We start from the raw sequence: 22,405 nt of genomic DNA, 5'->3' as shown, positions 1-22,405 counted from the left end.
AGTTGAAAAGGAACAAATTTGAAATTTGAAATTTAAAATATGTCAAAAGATTGCTGGATTGCAAATGTTATATGGCCCTCTCTACATGGCTGCCAGAGTTGTAAACGAAACCTTAATTCATATAATTCGACTTTTTAAATGTTAAAATATAAAATTTGGCTTTTAAGTAATTAAAAAATAACACGGTGGCTTTGTATCGGACAATTTATCGACAACCGCATTTTTGTTTCAGAGGCGACCTGTGCATGACCCTCTGTCACATGTAAAATGGCCCTTGGGGGGCAGTTTATGGCACAGTCATTAATGGTGCTTTTGGTGGCGATGATCAACATGAAATCAATCATTTCTCGGGAAAAAAAATGTATTCAGGATGACAATGAAATTTCACTCATATTTGTCTAAAAAGAACACTACAAACAGCGACACTAACTGGCACTAGGAGATTCAAACTAAAAGATATCAAATTATTTCAGCAGTTAATAGCGGTTAATCAGGTCCTTTTTTGGATTATAATCATATCATGTTTATGTCTACTGTGTTTATGAAAATATGAAAGCTAGATATAGATGTTCACTGAGCTCAGTTATTTTTTATCTAAATTGTAGTGTTCTTGTTTGTAGTTTGATAGGTAACTGACATGTTTTGTTCTCATCTTTGATTAATCTGTCGAAGTGCTTTATTAATATGTTCTGATTTAAGTTTGTCCTTACAAGAGTTAGTTAACAATGTCTGGTTTATTAAAATACTCTACCCTCCAGAGGTGCAGCAAATGACTCAGGAAGGTTTGGAACAATTGAGCTCATTTCCAACACAACGACAAGCAAACAGTAGTTCACAGGATTGCGTCACTAGGCAAGACTCTCGTAATTTAAGTTCTGCAATTACATCTGTTGGATCGTTGGATTACTGAGTACTGTGCGACCACTGCGTAAATATAATTATAAAGTATACACTTGTTCATTATGCTTTCCATAGTGGATTTGATCACTTGTTAACACAATTCGGTGTGATTAAAACACTAATATGCTTTCCCCAGTGGCTGTGATTACTTGTTAACACAATTCAGTGTGATTAAACAGCTAATATGTTTTCCCCAGTGGCTTGAAGTGGCTTGAATCTCATTATTAGCTTGGAAAGATAATAACAGAAATTTAAATTATTTTCTGTTTCTTCTGAACTTACATGTGGCTGACAGTTCTGACTGTTGAGGCTGAGCAGCAGATTCTACACATCAAAACTAACAGAAACGTAACATCACGAGATTAGCATGGAAGATCATGGTGCAGCTTCTCCTGTGGAAGTGACCACCCAAAATGCTTCTGCTGCTAACGAAGCACATCAGCGGCATGGACCCCTAATAGACATGCACAGGGACGAAGACAAGAGCACCACCAACTGCAAAGATTTCTGAGATTTTAAATGGGGTACAGCTAATAGTTAATTTAAGAATTTGCATTCAGATCTCATTGGCAGGGACTTGCTAGTTCGCAGCGTCTCTGGTTGAATTTAAATATATTATTTTTACCCCGCTAGGATATATTTGCATTTGTGTTTAGGGAAAAATAGAGATTGGGATTTTAAAATCTTAGAAATTATTCTAAAGAGACCAAACATGTTGATTTTTTTAGAAATTATTCTAAAGAGACCAAACATGTTTAAAAATCAACGATAAGCATTCTAAACATTGGAATGTGGTTTACAAGATTTAAAAAGAAACACTCCGAAAACGAACAAAACGAATCACACTGAATTCAAAATGATTCAAGCATATGTTGGCATTCATGCTTCAATTATAAAATCTTGTATCGTTCCACTGGATCATTGAACAAAAGCCTTTGCTTTCGCAGGCGAGATGCATAATCCTTGAAGGAGAAAGAGCTATAGCGAGGCGGCCTCTTATCAGAATTCAAGACATCTGGCATTGGGCAGATGATGCTCTCTGTGGGTGGTGAGTAGATTAGGGCCATGGAAGTGCAAGCCTTGTCACTTATCACAGTCGGCCTCCCTACAGTACTCTCCATTGCTCCAGACCTGCAAGTATAATTATAAAATGTCAGTGGCTAATATATTACTCATTCAGCTAATTTTTTTCCAATTTCATTAGTATTCAAATTAATCACTATTAATTCTTTTCAGGAATTACTGATTACCTTCGTTATGTCGCCAAGTGTAACCAAGCGAGTGCCAGCCTGTGGGGAAACTCAAACCCAACTAAGTTCCACGTACACCTCGAAGCTATTAGAGGTGTTTTGGTATTGTAAGGTTAGAATAAAAGGATATGAATGCTTCAGACGGACTGATTGAGGTTTTGCAGGGCCTTTCTGATTCGATATACATATCACAGATGTATTATTCGCTACAATATCTGCCATGAAACTTGATAGGTCCCAGTCACCAAGCCCCTCTAGTAAATGATCTAGGATCTCGCCTGCAACTTTCTCCATAGGGCTCGAATAATCTCCCAATGTACAGCTGCATACCACAGTTCAAAACCGGGGAATATTGAACGATTATGAATATTACAATTAAGCATAAATTACCATAGATTTGCAACTCATAACCAGGACAATCTGTCTAGATAGTCACCAAATTGCTCTGGTTTTTGTTAACCAGAGCATATTGGAGAATGGGTCTGTTCTCTCCTCAATTGAGATTCAGAACTTACTGGTGTCTCTAAGCCAACATATTCTATGTATTTGTGTTTAAATACTTACATTGCATGAACTAACCTGCATCAGTGTGACTTTTAAAGCCATGCCTAATCTCACCTGCAACTTTCTCCATAGCGCTCGAATAATCTCCCAATACACAGCTGGATACCAGAGTTCAAAACCGGTGAGGATTGAACGATTATGAATATTACAATTAAGCATAAATTACCAGATTATGTGTTTGTGTTTAGATACTTACATTGCATGAACTAACCTGCATCAGTATGTGACTTTTAAAGCCATGCCTAATCTCACCTGCAACTTTCTCCATAGCGCTCGAATAATCTCCCAATGCACAGCTGGATACCAGAGTTCAAAACCGGTGAGGATTGAACGATTATGAATAATTTTAAAATTAAGCATAAATTACCAGAAATTTGCAACTCATAACCAGGACAGTCTGTACAGATAGTCACCAAATTGCCCTGGTCAGTCTGTCCAGATAGTCACCAAATTGCTCTGGTTTTTGTTAACCAGAACATATTGGAGAATGGGGCTGTGCTCTCCTCAATTGAGATTCAGGACTTACTGGTGTCTCTAAAGCCGACATGTTCTGTGTTTGTGTTTAGATACTTACATTGCATGAACTAACCTGCATCAGTGTGTGACTTTTAAAGCCAGGCCTAGAATTTGGCCATGAAGCTTTCCTATTATCTAATCAATTCGGTTTGTTTTACATTTGTGTGACTTTTAAAACTATGCCTAGAATTTGGCTTTGACTAAATATCTGAAAACATAAATATATAGTTTAAACTCAATTTGAAGGGCTGATATGTACTTTAAGCTTTACAACTTGGAGAGACATATTAATTCCAGGTTTAGATCAATCTCACAGTTACACAATGAATCTGAACTTAATTTGATGGTGGATTTAGAAATATTTTGATAATCGAGTTCTCTTTAGTAAGATTTTTGGTGGGCTATTGCGGTCTAATTTTTTTAAAATCTGACCGGAATTTATTGAAATCATAAGCTTATGGGTAAAACCCAGTTTAAATAACAGAAATCCAAATTTCACTTCAGATTTTTCCGCCGGATTCTGACACCAGAAAATCTAAAAAATCACACTAAAAACAACTCCTTTGATAATTTGACGGACAAGAATGAAATCATTTTGATTTGTCCATTAAATTTTCAAAATATTATAAAATCTACCCGTGACTTTAACAAAAATAGAATAAAATCATTTTGATCTCTCCATTAAATTTTCAAAATATTCTAAATCTACCAATCACTTTATAAAACCCACCCAAGACCCAGTTGTGATAGTTGTCATTCGATATTAACTCTATTATGTAAACCTTGGATTGGATTAAAAACCGTAGCACATTTTGTACCAAGGCTTCAAAAAAATGAATATTGACCCAAATAAAGAGTCACCTCATTATTTACTGCGTTCTATGAACCCGTTGTTTTCGATTAAAAGCTTGAACAGATTTTGCACTAAAGGCTCAGGAAATAAATATATATATTTTTCTAAGCACAATATATCACTAAATACTCATTGCAATACAATAAGATTTCAGACAAACTCTGTCCTAATGTATTTAAAAGTCGGGCTTCTGGAAATACCTTTGAAAACACAATAAAACTTCAGAAATGCTCTGCGATAATGTGAAAAGGGATTTAATATGCAATTTAAGATTTCAGACTTCATGCGGGTTTCTTTCCCTTAGACACCGATTTCTTTCCCTGACGTGGCCACATTACAAGTAGGGCTTCTAGAAATACCTTTGAAAACACAATAAAACTTCAGAAATGCTCTGTGATAATGTGAAAAGGAATTTTATGTGCAATTTAAGGTTTCAGACTTCATGCGGGTTTCTTTCCCTTAGACACCGATTTCTTCCCCCGACGTGGCCACATCCCTCAGGGCCTGAGGCCAAAGTGTTTATTTCTTTCCCTTAGACACCGATTTCTTTCCCTGACGTGGCCACATCCCTCAGGGCATGAGGCCAAAGTGTTTAAGCCGGTTCGCCTCTTTTTCTCTACCTTGAGATCACTTCCTTTTTCTCTACAGCCAGCTCGAACAATCCACCGAATTCCTTCTCGGCCCTCTCCGCCACATCGCAAGAAACGCCATGGCTTATCACCTGAAAGCACCCGAACTCCGCAGCAGAGTCGGCGATCATGCGCACCAAATCATCCCTCGCCGAAGGGAAATCAATTACAGGAAGATCGCACACTCCCTCACACTCGTCTTCACAGGGGATTCAGGCAAAACCAGACACGAAATGCCTAACGATTTCTCAAGAAAAGCCAAGAAAGCCTCGTTATTTACTGTACTGACAGAGTGAGGAGTCGTTGCCTCCCTGACTCGGCGTCGGAGTGGCCGCCCGAAAGCAACACAAAGTATTTCCCTGCTGGTGGACATTCATAGAAAACATATCTACACAGACTGATAACAATCTCAAGAGAACTTCGTTACTTAAACGAAAGTAATGCTGGTGGACATTCATAGAAGACATATCTAGACAGACTGATAACAATCTCACGAGAACTCCGTAGCCGCAAAAAGAGCCAAAGGTGATGAATTTGGCCCGAGCCGAAGAAGAAATCAGTATCCAAGGGAAGGAAGCCCGCTGAAGAAGACGTCGTGAAACATGCTGACTTTACTGAAGGGCAGCCCGAGCAAAAGAAGAAATCGGAATCCAAGGGAAAGAAACCCGCTGAAGAAAAAGTTCGGAAAGATAATGACATTGATGGAGAGCAGCCTGAGCCGAAGAAGAAATCAGTCTCCAAGGCAAAAGGGAAAGGGCGCTTAGAAGAAGTCGTGAAAAATGATGAAGCTGCTGCTGAAGAGCAGACCGAGCCGAAGAAGAAATCGGTGTCCAAGGGAAAGAAACCCGAAGAAGTAGTCCCCGCTTCGAACCCTACGAAAAAGAAGCAGCAGTAAGAATCCTGTAGGGTTTCTCGCCGCTGCTTAAGGCAGGTGATTCTTACAGCTGCCTCGGAGCCGTATGAAAAGCTGAGGAGGATGAAGCGGAGGCATGAATCCATTAAGGACAAGATGACTCGGGAATATTAAATAAGATGCTTTTGTTTGCGAGACGTTAGAGGAACTTTTCATATGACCAGCTTAGATTTATTTAATTTTAGCTCACACGGATGAAATCTCTAGGCATGTAATTTTTTCCTCAAATTATTAAATTTTTTAGTATTAATATTAGATTTTATGATAATATTAATTATGTCGGAGACATTGTCTTTATGGTTTTTAGAGACTTTGGATAGATATGGACCACTAGGTGGATACACAAGACAGGATCTGTCAGGTATGTCATTTACAAGAAGTGGAGACTAAGATGCACTTCATTCTTGGATGCTCTATCTACTACGATATCAGAGGAAGGTTTCATTGCTTGTTTAGGGATACTCAGACCCTCGCCGAATTTTTCAGGTATTTCGATCAGAGTTGTTTGGCCCTATATATGTAGGGGACTCTTAGGGTCCGAGCACATATTCTTCAGCCTCCCATCAGACCAGGCCCCACACAGAGAATCATGACATTTTTTAGGGTACTACTTTCAGACAGGGGCACAAATAGACCGATTGATACCAATATGTATCTAGACTCTAGATCAGTGAGGATCCGTGGGACCTCACCCCACCACACGAGATTTGAACAGCGGATCCATCTCAGATTTGTTCCTGGGAGACGGACTAGGTCCTCCAGACCTCAGCAATGCGTGAACCACCCCAGATGACGATATAGTGGACAATCTGCACTTTCCACCAGCTCTTCATCGAGCCAGCAGTCTTTGTTGAGTTTCTTTAGTGCTCTTCATTCAGCCTCATATATTATGAGAGATGGATCTAATCCTCAAACTTATTAGCTCCCAGATCTTCTCCTCTAGGGCCAGATGTTGATTTACTTCATGCACTGTATCGATTTTTTAGGAGACCGTTTGATTCTCCTACTTTATGTGGACATCATTGTACGCAACAATGCCTTTGACCTACTTTGTGGTCATTAGTTGGACATAAATATAATTATTTTATCTTATCTTTATCTATGGGATCCTATGTGCAAACATTGTTCATTGCAGCGAATAAGAGCACATACTTTTCATCCTCCTCCTTTGAATTAAATTTTGACACATGTCCTCTTTCTTTCTGTGGACTTGATTGCTATCGCAACTTGTGAGCCACTCAAGGCGTCCCAGGGACCTCCACCTATGGCTCTGTTGCTTTCCCTGTTGTTATCCTCTATCCTGTAACCGCTCACGCTACCTATTGGATCTAGTCATTATAGCAAGGTTACGCTAGCTTTTCAATTGCCACCTTTGCACTTGTATTTGCTTCCTCTGTCGATGGGTGATCGACAGCTTATACTATTCTAGTTGTTCTTGCCTCTGCGGAATATACTTCGAGTACCAATGCTTTTACCCAGCGAACCGTCTAAAATGGGGATTAACTAGGCAGCGAAACCTCGGTTAAGCCCGTTTATGATGAATGGATTAATGATTTCTTTTTGCAAGTGATGTGTCTATCTCATGGTATGGTTATCAATGATGGTATAGTTTCGTCCCTACAACAAAGATCTCTAGGTACCTTTACCTCCTATGATGCACAAGGTAGTGTCCCCACTTCTGCTACTTTTGGTTCTCACAGCTTGCAAGCCGCTCAAGGGTACTGAAACACTAGCGTCAAACATCGCCCATTCAAACAAACACAGACTCAGCGGCCCCTGGGGCATATACTCGTACACCAGCGTCTTCTCCTCGTTGTCGATACACTACCCGAGGAGACCCACGAGGTGTCAATGTCTAACCTTGGTAAGAACGGTGATCTCTGCCTGGAACTCACTCAGCCCCTTGCTACTCACCTTCGTTGCCTCCATTCGCTTCACGACGATCTTTATATTGTCGAAGGTTTGTTTTCTTTGCATAGGTTACCACGGATCCATGACCACACGAACTCAACAACATTGGTTCGACTCTTTTGCAGACAGACTCCTCTGGATAGACTGGTGCACTTTTGTGCTTCTCCCAACAGATATTAAAAACACAGCAAATTCAATTCCTACCTAATAACCTCACCATAGAACACAGTAAGTAAAATCAATCTTTCTTTGATATTCTCTTGGAGTTGCTACTAGGAAAAAACCTACCTATTACCTCCTTCCCTAGTCAAGACGAGGAGATCTTGTTGAGAGGTGTGCTTTATGAGGTAACAATATTGGTTAATTATGCCTTTTTGGGTCAACATGGAGAAAATCAAACAAATGAGGCAAATTCTAAGGATATATATATATATATATATATATATATATATATATATATATATAATGGTTGTAGCTCATCAAGTTGTTTAATTATTCAGGTCACTAGGGGAACGCAGTCGTGTACTATCCTTTTCAAAAGCTTTTTCGAATGTTCATGTCCCTTCTGAATTAATGAAATGGCTCAATAGGCAAGAGAGCCAACCAAAACAGCCTCAAGTGTTAAGTCAAAATCCCCAGGCTCTTATTGGGTGGCTTGTCAATTTGGAAGACCAGCGGAAGTTAAAGTAGATTGTGAATAAGCACTTTGTGTTTAGTAGTTCGAACAATTTACCTGCTGAGAGGGCTGAGTCAAATGAAGCAATTCTTGGTATGTCATCTCTATAAAAGGTTCAACAGAGATGGAAGATGACCTACTTTTTGTAGACAAAAAAGGGTGAAAGTGATGCGATGAAGGAAGATGAAAAACAATCTATGGGAAAGTCTTTTATACGAGTTGCATGTAGTATCGCTGGTACAAGAAACGCGTTGCATGTAGTATGGATGGCCAAATTCCTTGTTGGAAAATTATTTCTATTTGATTTTTTTTAAATGTTCTGAATTGGCTAAGGAGGACAAGATTGCTCTCATAAGCTTGTGCGACAATATACGCAACAACCATAATAAATATTAAGCAAAATTGATGGGGCAAGTGGCGATGTGTATAATTATATTCTAACATTTTACAATCCACGTTTTATAATATCGATTTTTTATGATCATAATCTCACAAACATGGAGCAGAATTTGCATAATGACGAAATGTATGACAAGAAATATGGTGGGAGGTTATTGATTCCTTCTTATAACTGCCACATGTTAGATCTGTAAAAACATTTGTCACCCTCATATCTCGACATGTCAACACAGAATCATTCTCAAACCGAATGACGATGGCATATGAACGAATCAAAGGGTCCAATATCTACATAGTTTCAATAGGATGAGGTGTTTTCACTTGCGTTGTTATTCATTCTGGTCAAAGGTCAGAGTAGTGAGGAAGAAAGAGTAACAACATGTAGTGACCATGGCAGTGGGAAATGGTATGATGGTTTCAACTTATTCCAAAACATCCTCCAATACATATCTCAAATTGACTAGGCACATAAAAAATCCATTGGAAGTGTTTTGATAGGTTCATTGTCGTGTTAAATTAACCATTGAATATATATATCAATGCCCAATCAAAGTTGACACTCATTGTAACTATATTTCATTAGAGCTTTTGTGTAGGTTGGAAAATTCTATAATTTTTTTTCCTATTACATAGACTTAACGTTGACATGAGCCTTGCAATATATGACTAATTAACATGTCACATATAGTGGTGGTATTTGAAACAAGTTGAGAGTAATATACTTAGTTAGTGAATGACATAGATGGTCAAAAGGAGTGCCAAAGAAAACTTTGTCCATGAATTATAATTCGATGACATTGTAGAGGGCGAAAATGTGCATGAAATTTGTTATAAACTATGTTTACATATACCTCCACCTGTGTGCTGAATATGAAGTAATGAGAAACTAAAACACTACACATGATATTCACAAAAGGTTCAATCCTAAAATGGTTGGTCTGCCAAACATGGTTGTTGCTCTTTGAATTTCCTGCAAAATAAATGAAACCAATGTTAATTAAAATATTGAATTGATATCAACCTTGAATATTCACGTAACGCGGTTTATGACATAAGGTATGGTGTCATTTTGTTTCATCTAATAAATTTAGGAGTGATGAAATGTTTGTAAAACGTGGATTAATAATGACTTTTATAACTCCCTGACCCTTTGATTTGGTGATACCTGTAAGAGTATTTCAAGCTCATGAACTTGTTAGCACTCTGTAATTCCTCTGGGCTGAGGAGAGGAACCCAGAGGTAACCACAAACCTCTTTTGGTTGAACTACTGGTGTTCTTCAACCTCAAGGGGCTCCCTCACTAAGAAAACTCAGAGATAAAACTTTTGAATATGATTTTTGAAAGAGACCAATTCTAGAAATGTTTAAATTTTTTATATGGGGGTAGTAGAGGGTTCTAGGAAAAAACTAGTGATGCGATCATAACCTTCCTGGTCCAATATGTTGATGTATCTCCAACCAATTTCATATACATAGTTTTATGAAACTAGCTCACAAAAAGATAGAAAAGATAGATGAACACCTTAGAAATCAGCCTCTTCGAGGGGGCAACCTCCTTTACATTACACAAATGAACAATTCTTCGATGATACAAATGAAAAGACCTCCTTTCTATATATAGGAGTCTAAGGGGCCATAATATATTCAGAGCCGAAATAATAATAATAATGTAAGGGCACAATAATAACAATAGTGGGCTTCTATGGGGTACAATAGTAACAATATGGGGACTACATGGGTACAACAATATAATAAAGGGGTTGTACTAATAGCAATAAGGGGTTACACTAGTAGTATAGGGCCTAACATGCCCCTCTCCTTCAGAAAGTGTTGTCCTCAATGCTTGAGTAGTTCTTGATGCTTCTGGATAAAATTCTTGTCCTCCCATGTGGAATCTTCAGCGGGTAAGTTCTTCCACTTGATGAGATACTCTGAAATTGAACGATTTCGTAGTTGTCGGGTTATTTTTTCTGAGTCTGTTTCAGGTTCAAATATGATTTTTCCTTCCTCTTCAAGTTCTGGCAATATTGTTTGAATTGGGATCTTCTGCAACTTTTGAATGAGTGGCCATACTTCTTCGTCCTTCTTCCATTCATCCCTTGCTTCGTTTATCCAATCTAGTTGGATAATAGAAATAGCACAAAACAATGCTTCCACATCCTCATCCTTTCTTGAGAGTGGATCTGCAACAAAATTTTGCTTCCCTTTTTTTATAGATGATGTCAAAGTCATAACCAAACATATTTGTGACCCATTTTTCCTGTTCTTCTAAAGATAATAGTTGTTCTAAAAAGTATTTAAGACTATCATGATCCATTTTTACCTTGAAGTGTCTTCCCATTCGGTAAGGTCACCATTTCTTAAGTGCAAGTAGTATTGCCAACATTTCCTTCTCATAAATAGCTTGCTTGAGATGTAGCAGTAAAAATACCCAATCACCTACATCAAAACATTTTTCACTATGATGTTGATCTACCTGTTGTTTCATTCAATTTGCACCAAAGTGGTGTTATCCTTTAAAAGTTGGAGAACTTGTTTGATCCAAGTGGATATTGGTGGCCACCCGCTAATTCCACTTGGATCCCCACCAGGGCTTCTTTCAGTTTTTCAGTTTCCTTAATTATAGCACAGTTTACTATTTTTAGCAGTTTTTCGGGTCCTAAACTTCCGGAGCCATTTTGAGGCCCTAAACGATGTTTTTTGGGAAATATATCGCTAGCGATTTTCTGTCTAAAATCGTCTTTTTCGTCGTAGTCCTCGGAGAGATCTTTCCAACGGGCTATCATGCGCGTCAAACGGAGATAATATGACCAATTCACGACCCCGGGAAGTTGGCTGTCCAACTCACCCCAACGGGGCCCACAAACTCTTGGTATTACATCTCCTTGGGTTAGGGTTTTGGTTGTTTAGGGTTTTCTCTTATTGTTCAATAATAAAAAGGCCCTTGAGCCTCATTGTAAGACAGTTCAGAGGCATGTAGCCACCACATCTCTTCTCAGAGATAAGCTACCATCACCCTAGCTGGTTTATTTTCATTTCTGTTTGTAAGCATATTTTAGTATTTTAGAGTAATGAAATGAAGTATTATTTCCGCTGCATATCTGTCTTTATGGTTATCTCTGTATTTTATTGCGTTCCTGTTTAAATCCGGATCAGTGGTATCAGAGCGGTCTGCTTTTCTTCTCTGTTTTTCTTTGCATGTCCCCAACGAGGTCGGGATATAAGGAGTTAGGGCTTGAACTGCTCGAACCTAAGCAAGACCAGCCTCGCAAATCCCGACGGCCTCCCATGGCGGATGAAAAGAAAGACGAGGGGGCAGGAGATCCTATCAAAATCTTGCTCGAAGAAGCCCTCGAGCAACAAAGGAACGCGATGATGGACAACTTTGCCCAAATCCTTCAGCGGCTACCCAGGGGCGACGCATCGACTTCCAACAACAACTCTGGAAACACCACACCATTTAAGGTACAAGTTAATTTTGAAATCCCCATATTCGAGGGTCAGATAGACGCAGATGCCATCGATAAATGGTTAAATGTGCTAGAGGGTTATTTTTCTGTTCATGATTTTTCCAATCGGGAAAAGATTATTTTCGCTCTTCTCAAAGCAGCCCCTCACGTCAAGGATTGGTGGGAAACCTACTGCGAGCAGAAGGATGAAAGTACATGCTCACTATTTTCAGTTGCACCGATTTGGAATTCATTCCGGGATGCCATCAAGGAGCAGTACTACCTTGTCGGAAGCTATGAGGATCAATACATAAAGTGGACCACGCTGCGGCAGGGAAGGGACCAAGACGTAACGAAGTTTACCAATATTTTCCATACCCTTCGCACAAAGTTAGGTATCAAGGATACAGAGCAGCATTTGGTACTCAAATACCGTGGCAGCCTGCACAAGTACATCCAAGAAGAAATAGAATTCCTGAACATCTCCTTGCTCAGCACGACATATCGATATGCCGTCAAGGTCGAGCAAAAGTTTAAACAAAATAATCAAGACTTTGGGTCTGTGAATACGAAACAAGGGAAAGGTGCCCCCAAACCGCAGAACAAAGGACAAAGCCAAGGCGGGGCGGCCCAAGACAACCCGCCAAAGCTGCAAGAAAAGAACAGCTCCGTGAAGCCGAAAAAGGACACAGGAAAGTGGTGTGAGTTCCATAAGAGCTCCACTCACAACACAAGTGAGTGTCGGGCCAAGCAGTCACTGGTGGCCAAGCTAAAGGTTTCAGAATCAGATGCATGTTCTGACTCTGAGTCAGAACCCGATAAGAGGAATGACAAAGGGAAGCAGATTATCGATACGGAGCCCAACGCCACCGTTGCCACCACGAAGATCCAGAAGGAGGAACCTGAAGATCCAGAGGAGGAGGAGCGTCTCTTCCACTCCCCGATGTGGGTAAAGGGCTCCCTGCTACAGTTCATTGTCGACAACGGGAGCCAAAAGAATCTCATTTTGGCAGAGGTCGTGAAATGGCTGGGCTTACCGACCACAGCACATCCACAACCATACACCATCAGGTGGCTGCACCAAGGACGGGATCTTCGCGTGAGCCAACAGTGTCGCCTTCCATACAACATCAAGCCCTTCACGGATGAGGTATTGTGTGACATTGCTCCCCTTGAAGTTTGTGATGTGTTATTAGGACAACCATACTTGTGGAAGTGACATGCTGTGTATGAGTCAAAGCCCCGTGTTGTTATTGTTACTTTGGGAAATAAGTTGTACAGGATACCAGAGGTAGCACCGCCTACCGCCATCTCTTTGGTTACTGCAAAACAATGCAGTAAGCTCATTTCCAAAACCGGGAAATTTGTTTTCCTGATGATACGCCCTCAAAAAAAGAAGAAGACGGTGGCCACGACCTCCAAACAGGGCCCCTCCGCACGACAACTACAGATGGACAAGGTCGTTGAGGAGTATGAGGACATCTTCACCTCCCCCGCAGGGATTCCTCTGCACTGTCAGGTCAAGCACTCCATTAATCTGACCCCAGGTTCGCCGCTGCCTAATGGACCAATCTATCGGCGCTCTGTTTTGGAGAACGATGAAATCAAGAGGCAGATTCAAGAGCTGCTGCAAAAATCTCACATCCGTCCAAGTTCATCGCCCTGTGGGAGCCCGATCGTGCTGGTACAGAAGAAGGATGGGACTTGGAGACTCTGTATTGACTATCAGGCGCTGAACAAGATCACTGTCCGTAATAGGTACCCAATCCCACGGATTGATGACCTCCTGGACCAACTAAAGGGGGCAAAATATTTCAGCAAGATCGATTTGAAGTTAGGATATCACCAGGTACCAATCAAACCCTCCGATGTGTGGAAGACTGCCTTCAAAGCCAAGGAGGGCCTTTTCGAATGGTTGGTTATGCCTTTCAGATTGACGAATGCTCTTGCAACCTTCATGAGGCTAATGGATGGCATCTTGCAGCCATTCACCAGCTCATTTGTAGTGGTATACTTGGATGACATCTTGATCTTTAGCAAGACTTGGGAAGAGCCCCTCCACCACATTCGACAGGTTCTCCAAACACTGCGATAACACAAGTTATGTGCCAATTTGGAGAAATGCACTTTTGGCATGACCCAGGTTCAGTATCTGAGATGCATTATTGATTAACGGGGGGTGCATGTGGATCCAGCCAAGATCCAAGTCATTCGGGATTGGCCATCTCCAACCACTCTGACAGATCTTCGCAGCTTTCTAAGCCTTGCCAACTTCTACCGCAGGTTCGTGTTGGGATTTTCTCATATCACTTGGCCCTTGAGTCAAGTCACCAAGGGAGGAGCGAAAGCAAAATTGTTTTGGTCCGAATCTCAACAGAAGGCATTCACAGAATTGAAAGATCGCCTCTACACAGCACCAATTCTTGCATTACCAGACTTGCAACAACCATTTTAGGTCGAGACAGATGCCTTTGACTATGCTATTGGGGCAGTCCTTACTCAACACGGGCATCTAGTGGCATATCTCAGTGATACACTTTTAGACACAGTCCGAAAGTATCCCACTTATGACAAAGAGATGTATTCCATTGTGCAGGCCTGCCGAAAATGGAAGCATTACATTTTGGGGAAGGAAACGGTCATCCACACAGACCACCAACCCCTGCAGTTCATACAGACCCAAGGGAAATTGCAGAATGATCGCCATCAGAAGTGGTCCACATACCTACAACAGTGCCATTTGAATATCAAGTATAAGAAGGGCAGCACCAATAATGTTGCAGATTGCCTCAGTCGACCACCGATCATGGCGTTAACCACCGTGCTCAACTCTTTTGGGCATGAGACTTCTGATTGGCCACTGCTCTACAAAAGCGACCCGGAATTCGGCCACACATACCAGACACTCTTGGAGGGTCAACATGTTCCAGATTTTCACCTCCAGGATGACCTGTTATGCCACCTGGGTCACCTTTGTGTTCCTTCAAGCAAGCGTGCCAAGATGATTTGGGAAGCACACTAGAGTCGGCTGTTGGGCATTTTGGGGTCGAAAAAACGGTGGCAGTACTACAGAAATATTTCTATTGGCCGAATCTTCGACAAGATGTCGGGAAGTACATCAGATCATGCACTGCTTGCGCCATTGCCAAACCGACCATCAAGAAGCAAGGCCTCTATACCCCGCTGCCTACCCCTAGTCGACCTTGGGAATCCATCTCCATGGATTACATGTCAGGCCTTCCTTCCACTAAGCATGGAAATGACTGTGTTTTTGTGGTCGTCGACAGGTTCTCGAAGATGGCCATTATGGCAGCCTGCAAGAAGAATATCACAGCAGAAGCCACTGCTAAACTCTTCTTTGAACGAGTGTGGGTACACTTTGGGATCCCACAGTTTATCATTTCAGATCAGGACAACAGGTTCCTTAGTACATTTTGGTCTAGCCTCTGGTCGATGCTGGACACCAAACTCACTAAGTCCACAGCCTTCCATCCTCAAACTGATGGCCAGACAGAGGTTGTCAACAGGATGATCGTACACATTCTGCGCATGTACAACTCAAAGCATCCACGCACATGGGACGAGAGCCTCCCCTATGTTCAGCACAACTACAACCAGGCTCTCCACAGCTCGACTGGCCACAGCCCTTTTCAGGTGGGCTTGGGATTCCAGCCACTATGTCCCATCGATGTGGCCATGCCATTTGCAGCTACTCACGCAGATTCTGCTCATGTCCAGTCCGACACAGATAAGGCAAACGGCTTCATTGAGCACATCCAACATATTCGCCAACAGGTCCATGACATTTGGAGAAATCAAATGCCAAGTACAAGTAGCGACATGATCAACAGCGGGTGCCACACAAGTTTCAAGTGGGCGACAAAGTCTGGTTGCATTTGCAAAAGGAACGCCTTACTGGAGCCTATCGGAAACTCAGACCACTCCGATATGGTCCTTACACCATTACTAAGGCTGTGGGAGACAATGCATTTGAGCTCAGCATTCCCCCATTCTTTGGCCTGCACCCAGTGTTCAATGTGGACCACCTTCAACCATACTTTCCACCATTACTAGACATATCTGACATTGCAGAACAACTCACACCCACAGAGTTAAATCCAGATTGCATGGAATAAGCTACAACTGATCAAATCATGGACACACAGATCAAGCACACTCGCCAGCAGAATATCCAACTGTATCGAGTTGTCAAAGTAGGCCAACTCCTTCACCAGGGCAAGTGGCTCACCAGGGACCAAGTTCAGCAGAAGTTCCCTCATCTCATGGAGGAACTCAATGCAATGGGGACCATTGCTTCCTAAGGGGGGAGGAATGATCTAGGTGGATATTGGTGGCCACCCGCTAATTCCACTTGGATCCCCACCACGGCTTCTTTCAGTTTTCAGTTTCCTTAATTATAGCACAGTTTACTATTTTTAATAGTTTTTCGGGTCCTAAACTTCCGAAGCCATTTTGAGGCCCTAAATGATGTTTTTTGGGTAGACGTTTTTTGGGAAATCTATTGCCAGCGATCTTCTGTCTAAAATCGTCTTTTCGATCGTAGTCCTCGGAGAGATCTTTCCAACAGGCTATCATGCGCGTCAAACGAAGATAATATGACCAATTTGCGACCCCGGGAAGTTGGCTGTACAACTCACCCCAACGGGGCCCACAAACTCTTGGTGTTACATCTCCTCGGGTTAGGGTTTTGGTTGTTTAGGGTTTTCTCTTATTGTTCAATAATAAAAAGGCCCTTGAGCCTCATTGTAAGACAGTTCAGAGGCATGTAGCCACCACATCTCTTCTTAGAGATAAGCTACCATCGCCCTAGCTAGTTTATTTCCATTTCTGTTTGTAAGCATATTTCAGTATTTTACGGTAATGAAATGAAGTATTATTTCTGTTGCATATCTGTCTTTATGGTTATCTCTATATTTTATTGCGTTCCTGTTTAAATCCGGATCATTGTTGTTGATGCTTGATGTGATCTTTCACTGCTTGCACCTTTTTCTTCTTGATATGTCCTTCTATCTTGAGAGTTTGAGGAGTGGTAATTTCTTCCAGTGCTTTACAAGATATGGTCGGATTCATTTCTTGATGCTCATTGTGATCTTTCACTTCTTGAACATTTTTTTTCTTGATATGTCCTTCTATCTGGATAGTTTGAGGAGTGGTAATTCTGGCCAATGCATTACAAGATATGGTTGGATTCATTTCTTCTTTCTTGATGTGATCTTTCAGTTCTGGAACCTTTTTCTTCTTGATATGTCCTTCTATCTTGAGAGTTTGAGGAGTGGTAATTCTTGCCAATGCTTTACAAGATATGGTCGGATTCATTTCTTCTTTCTCTGGGGTTGGGTCCTGGCATATATCCTCTTCTTTTGATGTTTCTTGATCATTTTCTTCCTCCTCTTCATACTCTATGTAAAATAATTTCTTCTCAGCACACTTATGACCTTTAGTGCATTTGCTATCACAATTGTAACAAAGCCCTTTTTCTCTTTTTTCTTCCAATTGTTGTGGTGTAACCCTTGTAGGTTGTGGAAGGCTAGGAGAAACAACACTTCCATATTTATAGTTGTGAGGGGTAGAATTCCTTGTTGCCATAATTTTGCTTTCCACTTTGTAACAAAGCCCTTTTTCTATTTTTTCTTCCAATTGTTGTGGTGTTGCTCTAAAGAAGGTGTTGCTCTTTATATTCTCATAATGTGCTATAATTTCCTCTGTGAAAATTGATCACGTAACAAGTTGTTTATGAGAACAAAGCCCTTTATACCATAAAAATTGATCTTGTTCTAAATACAAAGATGCAATACATACCTTTTGTAATAGTGGTACACCATGTAGATCAAAATATTTCTCCATCTGTAGTATCCAATTTACCGGATCCTTGCCATCAAACTTCCTCATCTCGTTTTTTCTTGATTTTAGGAGCTTGATCTTGAAACCACTGTAACTCTGTACTTTCGATCTTTAAGTTCTGAAATTGCGACCTGTAGTAGCCCTCTATGTCCTCTTTCCAATTCCACCAGTCTAATCAAATTTAGATTCTCTAAGAAAGAGTTATGCACAATCTCCCAAGATGACCTGATTATATACCTTTTAAGAAGAGCGAACTTGTATGAAGTGCCACGTGTCACTGTTTTGACCTTAGGATCCGAAAAATATATACAGGAAACTACAGTCCATCCTCTTTCTGTAACTTCTTATGAAATTTCAATCTGATGCTCAAAACAAAAGTTATGACTATTTTCCCCAGGTCACCTGTTTGGAATGTAATTCAGAAGTCTGCAAAAAGGCCAACTTACTCAGATCATATCTCCGCAAATATAGCACGAAAATCTCTGAAATTTGGACCTGAGGTTAGAACGATTTAAGCCCAAATGGGTTTTTTTTAGCGTCTGAAATGTCGCAGAAAAAATGTTATAGCGAAAATGCCATGATGATTTGTTTGAAGCAGCGAAACCCTAGAATCCAAAGCTCTGATATCAAATGTTATGAAACCAACTCACAAAATGATAGAAAAGAAAGATCAACGCCTTAGAAATAAGCCTCTTCGAGGGGGAAACCTCCTTTACATTACACGAATAAACAATTCTTGGATGATACAAATGACAAGACCTCTTTTCTATATATAGAAGTCTAAGGGGTCATAATATAATCAGAGCTGACATAACAATAATAATGTAAGAGCACAATAATAACAATAGTGGGCTTCTATGGGGCACAATAATAACAATATGGGGACTACATGGGTACAACTGTAGGAATTTACAGGGTAAGTTCCATAGACAGAACACCAAAGGACACCGCTCACAACCAGATCGCAGATCAATACACCAGTATTTTTGATGTGGTTAAAACCCTCAAAGAGGGAAACAGTCCACGGCCTGAGCCAACGCGGCCACTTCAAGCAATTTATTAATAAAAGAATGAAAATTTACATAAGCTTCTCTCATAAACGGATTACCCTACAAATGACCCTCCATGCGCTTTAAATAGAAATCATGGACCAATCGGGTGTCAAGCCACGGATCAAGTGTCGGTAATACCGAGGAGAGAATGAACCGTCGGATCACTACATATCGTGACCGTCGGATTGTAAGTTACAAAATGTACAAGGTAAAGAAACACACTTTACCTAACTCTATACCTAACTCTATACTAGACCAAGTTGTACTTAACTATTTCCTATGTGTCGGAATATCCTAACATCCCCCCTTAAGAACAAATTGGGATAGGATTGAAGGATTTACAAATATCACACAATAGGAGAAGGAAGGAGGCACTAGAGCCTATCCCCCCTTAGTGACAACTTCCTGAACTCCAACCATAAATCGAAGTTTAGTGAACTTCGCCTCTGTGAGAGCCTTTGTAAAGATGTCTGCAACTTGATCATCTATTGAACAATATTGCACTTCAAGAACATGGTCATGGATGAGCTTTCTGATGAAGTGCATGTGCAGTTCAATGTGTTTGTTGCGCTGAGGTTGGACTGGATCTTTGCATAGCTGAATGGCACTTTGATTATCACACCAAAGTGTAGTCGGATGCTGCTGCTGAAAGCCAAACTCTGACAGGATCTGACGAAGCCACAAGGCTTCCTTACTAGCTTCTATGGCACCACGATACTTTGCTTCTGCTGAAGAAAGAGAAATGGCACCTTGTTTCTTGCAAGCCCATGTAATAGGTCCTGAACCAAAAGTGAACACATAACCGGCAGTAGACTTCCGATCATCAGGGTCACCAGCCCAATCAGAATCAGTGGAACCAACCAATAGAGGAGGTGTTTCGGCACTGTAATGAATCCCAAACTGAACTGTACCTTGAACATAACGAAGTATTCTTTTAGCTGCTTTCCAATGACTTTCACGTGGGTTTTGCATAAACCGAGCAACAAGGCCAACAACAAAGGAAAGGTCAAGACGAGTATGGGTTAGATACAAAAGTTTTCCTACAAGTTGACGATATAAGGTAGCATCAACTTCAGGAGAAGTACAAGTGACTGAAAGTTTGACTCCAGACTGGAAGGGAGAAGGGGCTGGCTTACAATCTTCCATGTGAAAATGGCGTAGAATATCACAAGCATACTTGGACTGGGAAAGGGAAATACCCTCCTTGGATTGCAAGACTTGAAGACCGAGAAAATAATGTAAGTGTCCTAAGTCTGTCATTTCAAATTTCTTTTTAAGGTTGGACTTCACATGGTTTATAAGGTTGGGATCACTACCGGTAAGGATAAGATCATCAACATAAAGAACAAGAATGATAAGAGACTTGCCCACTTTCTTGGTGTAGAAAGTATTGTCAGAATGACACCTAGAAAAGCCAGATTCTAAAACAAAGCTATCCATTTTGGCATACCAAGCTCGAGGAGCTTGCTTGAGACCATAAAGGGATTTCTTAAGCCGACATACAAGGCTGGAATCTGTTTTTATGAAGCCAATGGGTATTTCCATGTAGATTTCTTCATGCAAGTCCCCATGTAAGAAGGCAGATTTAACATCCATCTGATGGACTTCCCATTTGAACGAGGCAGCAAGGGAAAGAACAAGGCGGATAGAGTTCATTTTGGCAACAGGGGAGAAGGTTTCAGTGTAGTCAATGCCTTCAACCCGTGAAAAACCTTTAGCAACAAGACGAGCTTTATGTTTATCAACTTTCCCATATGGTCCATACTTGGTTCTGTAAACCCATTTGCATCTAACAAGTTTTCGTCCCTTCAGTAGAGGAACAAGATCCCATGTATCATTTGCCAATAATGAATGATACTCTTCATTCATAGCTGCTTCCCAATCTGGATGGCCTGAAGCTTCTGCAAAGGTGTCGGGATCATAATTTACTGGAGCTTGAGCCAGTAAAGAAGAGGCTTTGTCAAACTGAGAACGTGTGCGTCGTTGATCTGTAGGATCACCGGCAAGATCACCTGCTGCATCTCGAGTAGCACGAACCCATTTTGGAAGCTGAGGAGCTGAAGGAGGATCCTGAGATGGCGGGGGAGGATTGTCATCCTCACTTTCATCATCTGAAGAAGAAATGTTTTCAAAAGTAGAAGAGATAGGGAGAGGTGGCACATCCGCCGGACTAGGCTCGCAGGCCGATATATTTTCATCAAATTTTACATCTCTTCTAATGATAACATTTTTGGACTTAAATGGAATAAGTCTATAGCCTTTGACATCTTCAGAATATCCAACAAAAGTACATTTTTCACTCTTAGGTTCTAAAGCTTTATGCTTTTCATCTGGAATATGGGCCCACGCTTCACTTCCAAAAACACGAAAGTGACTTACATCTAGTTTGATTGAGCTCCATGCTTCTTCTGGAGTGATATTCTTTAAAGCCTTAGTAGGAGTGCGATTTATTATGTAATTTGCACAGTTAATTGCTTCTGCCCAAAAACTAAGACCAAGTCCTTTAGATTGTAGCATACAATTAGCCATTCCCTTTAAGGTGCGATTCTTCCTTTCAGCTACACCATTTTGTTGTGGAGTATATGGAACAATATGTTGCATTTGAATTCCATTCTCAGTGCAAAAGTTGATGAATGTGTTTTTAACATATTCTCCGCCATTATCAGATCTTAGCTTAAGAATTTGATGTCCAGATTGTTTTTCAACAAAGGCCTTGAAGGCCAAAAATGTGTTAAATACTTCACTCTTGAGTTTTAAGTATACCCAAGTGCGTCTGGAGAAATCATCAATGAAAGTTAAGAAATACTTGCAGCCAGAGAATGAAACAACTGGAAGTGGACCACATAAATCACTATGCACAAGCTGTAAAGGGGTTGAGGCGTGCCAAGAGGCACGTTTTTCAAAACTGTCCCGATGATGTTTTCCGAGTACACATCCGGAACAAACACCATCTCTGCAAGATACCATAGGAAGACCTGTCACCATATTTTCTTTACATAGATGATGAAGGGAGCGATAGTTTAAGTGACCAAATCGCTCATGCCAAAGTTTGCTCACTTCATCGTTATGAGCAACAAATACTGAGGGAAGATTTGATGACCCAAAGTTGTGGAACTTATACAACCTTGTAGAATCATCAGCAATGCCAGTAGCTAAAATCTGTTTAGGATCTTTTAGGTCCTTGATTACAACATCATGAGGTGAAAATTCAATGATTTTACCTTCACCTGAATGAATTATCTGATACACAGATAGAAGGTTGTAGATAAGGTTGGAACACATAATACATCATTAAACTGACCATTGTCTAGATGAATAGTTCCAGTCCCTACAACACTAAGAGATCTATCATCACCAACATATATATTTTTGGTGTTACAATCATTTAAAGAAGAAAACATGGCTTTGTTTTTGGCCATGTGATAAGAAGC

General features: G+C 40.7%; 1 pseudogene across 1 annotated transcript; it reads right to left on the bottom strand.

The window, feature by feature from the left end:
* Positions 1–1,746: 1,746 nt before the first annotated feature.
* LOC149193153 (fe(II)/2-oxoglutarate-dependent dioxygenase 1-like) lies at positions 1,747–5,732 on the bottom strand (annotated as a pseudogene). The gene is made up of 5 exons (XR_016254415.1): positions 4,284–5,732; positions 2,911–3,010; positions 2,769–2,812; positions 2,151–2,472; positions 1,747–2,031 (listed from the first exon to the last, which is right to left on the bottom strand). The product of XR_016254415.1 is annotated as a fe(II)/2-oxoglutarate-dependent dioxygenase 1-like (transcript).
* Between the last annotated feature and the right edge of the window lie 16,673 nt (positions 5,733–22,405).

This window comes from Pinus tabuliformis, chromosome 2_2, assembly GCF_031772625.1.
Source record: "Pinus tabuliformis cultivar Carrire ecotype Pingquan chromosome 2_2, CPIR1, whole genome shotgun sequence".
Taxonomy (NCBI): domain Eukaryota; kingdom Viridiplantae; phylum Streptophyta; class Pinopsida; order Pinales; family Pinaceae; genus Pinus; species Pinus tabuliformis.
Note: the sequence above shows the minus strand (reverse complement) of the source record. Positions and strands in the feature narration are given on the sequence as shown.